Genomic DNA, 2881 nt, shown 5'->3' with positions numbered 1-2881 from the left:
TCTATGTAAATAGGGAAGGATGGAGGGGCTGAAGGGCACACAGGTATTGGGGGAAAAAATAAGAACTAAGATACATCATGTATAGGTACAAACACCCAATGATAAATGTAAACGTATTGTATACCTAAAATGTACCAATAAAAGAATTTTTAAAAACCACTAATTGGGGCCTAGGATTTAGCTCAGTGGTTCTGCCGCCTGCCTTGAAAGCTCAAGGACCCGAGTTTGATCCCCGGTACAAAAAAAAAAAAAAGAGAGAGAGAGAAGTAGGCGGGGACAGAACAACGGCTGGGAGGAGGGGAAGGAGGAGAAGGGAAAAGAAAAGAAAGAGGGAGGGAAAAAAGAAACCATAGACTTCTTCCTCGGCCTAGAGCGGTCCTTAAAGTGCAGGGGAGAGGAGGGCGGGAGGGGACCACCCCAGAACTGGCCTCCTGCGGTACCAGAACCCCCCCTCCACAAGAATATGAAATGACGACTCTTAAAGAAGTGTTGGATTTAACAGAGTATGCAAGAAGACAACACTGGTGGAATCGAATGTTTGGCCACCAATCAGGACCTATGGTAGAAAAATACTTAGTAGCTACCCAGATTGCAATGGGTGGCGTGACTGGCTGGTGTGCAGGATTTTTGTTCCAGAAAGTTGGAAAACTTACAGCAACAGCAGTAAGTGGTGGCTTTCTTCTCCTACAGATCGCCAGTCATAGTGGCTATGTGCAGATCGACTGGAAGAGAGTTGGAAAAGATGTAAACAAAGCAGAAAGACAGATTAAGAAACGAGCAAATAAAGCAGCACCTGAACTCAACAGTGTAATCGAAGAAGCAACAGAATTTATCAAACAGAACATCGTGATATCCAGTGGATTTGTGGAAGGGTTTCTGCTTGGCCTTGCATCTTAAGGACATGAATGATCCTTCCTAGTGGATCCAACTGTGAGAAGAGAGTGGCAGCAGGGTGACTTCTCAGCAGCCCATGCCACCAGAGTCTCCAGAGCAGGGAGAAACAACTCTCTGGACAATACCAAATTCACAACTTAGCATTTTGCCATCTGAAGCTTGGCAAATGAGTATCTGCTGTAAAACAGCCTGCGTGGTATTTGAACAATAGTATTCTTGAGCAAAACATGGCTTTTGGCGTTTTTAAAAAAATTTGCATCTGTTTTAAAAAGTAGCCAGTAAGATAGCACTATTAGATATGGATATGAGAAAAAAATCTGTTGGCTCTATCTCCCAGTGAAATATTATCCTTTTTTATTTAACTAAGATGTTCATTGTGCTTCATAGTATAGTGCCAATAGTTAAAAATTTGTCTTATACCCGGGTGTGGTGGCACCTGCCTGTAATCCCAGCACTTGGGAGGCTGAGGCAGGAGGATCACTGCAGCTTCGAGGCCAGCTTGGACTACATAATAAGTTCAATGCCAGCCTGAAATACATAGTGAGACCCTGTCTCAAAAAAATTGTCAGGGGCCGGGGATTTAGCTCAGTGGTTCTGCTGCCTGCCTCATAAGCTCAAGGTCATGAGTTCAATTCCCTGGTACCCAAAAAAATTGCTTACAGCTTCAATAGTAGGGCTGAGGTTTTTAAAGATGTGTTTGCAATAAACTTAAATAGCTATAATGCCCTTTTGTGGAAGGCGTTAGTAATAATAGAATTATTAAAGATACTAAATAGATTCTACTGATGTAATACCAGTCCTTAGGTTGTTTTCTCCCTGCATTTCTTCCCTGGCTTATATAATAACACTACTTTTCAACAAAGGCTCTTCTAAGGAAATACTACTACGTAGCTAAAGCTCTTTTTTCCTTTTTTGCCATCTGTGGTTTTAAAAATATCTTCTCGTATGTTACCTTCTCATTTTTGTATTTGTTTATCCTGGAAGCCTGGGTGGAACTAATTTTGGGCATACATATAGGTGGGTCATTGATTCATTTTATTAACTCTGGTACCTCTTTTTTTTGTTTCTAAAAATCCTAATAATTATTTTGGCCTCTTCTTACTGTCTGAAGAATTGACTTTCTATGTAATCATGAAACTGTAGCTAAAAGAGATTGTCTCCTTGACCAAATCTAAGATTAAGTACTATGGCTTCCAGGCTTTTGGTAGCATTATGTTTCTTGAACACTGGGCCAATTTACCCGTTTCTTGGGGCTGACATCATACCCTCTCAGTCTTTTTACCCCCCAGAATCTTTCCAGATTATTTATTTTGTCCCTAGAATTTTAGGTTGGAATTGAGAAAAAGAGCAAAACAACATGGATTGGAGTCTTCAGATTAGAAAGACTACAGTTACTGTATTGAGACCATCTTCATTTGCTAGGAAGTCCCCATAGTACATATATTGTGTGTGTTATAAACATGTGACATTTCATTCTTTGAAGATTGTTTACAGGCTTTGTGCTTTCATTTTCCTGAGCCTCCTTAAAATTGAATGTGGGATCCATCTTTGATTTCTGCTTTTGTTCTCATTAGAACCTCAGATATAATGCTAAATAAAACCCTGATTTTCTTTAAAAAACAAACAAACAAACAAAACACTGGTTGTCCTCTGGGATTGTGCGGAAGGCTACCTGGAACAAACCAGAGAACATCTGAGTCCTGATGTGACACTCAGTATCTTCCTGAATTGGTTTCCCTATGTGTTCAGTTGGATTTAATGGCTATACTATACACCTGTGACCTACAAGGCAACCCTGGGAGAAAGTTCGGAGCTGATGTCCTGTCCCAGGCAGCACCAGCCCCAGCCGAGCTGAGGTTGTTTGTTGGGATTTTCTGAACTGGGGCTGAATCTTGCTGAATTGACTTGGGTCCTAAAGGTGGCAGAAGTCCCCTAGGCCCACCGGCATTCCCCTCGTTTAAGATCTTTCATTTTACTGTCACCAGGA

General features: G+C 41.3%; 1 pseudogene; it reads left to right on the top strand.

Annotated features, from left to right (window-relative positions):
- Nucleotides 1–251: 251 nt before the first annotated feature.
- On the top strand, nucleotides 252–2479 carry LOC101696401 (FUN14 domain-containing protein 1 pseudogene; annotated as a pseudogene).
- The last annotated feature ends 402 nt before the right edge of the window (nucleotides 2480–2881 follow it).

The sequence above is a fragment of the Heterocephalus glaber genome, unplaced genomic scaffold, assembly GCF_053883595.1.
Source record: "Heterocephalus glaber isolate CG9 unplaced genomic scaffold, H.glaber_assembly_v1.0 deba00001531, whole genome shotgun sequence".
NCBI lineage: Eukaryota > Metazoa > Chordata > Mammalia > Rodentia > Bathyergidae > Heterocephalus > Heterocephalus glaber.
Note: the sequence above shows the minus strand (reverse complement) of the source record. Positions and strands in the feature narration are given on the sequence as shown.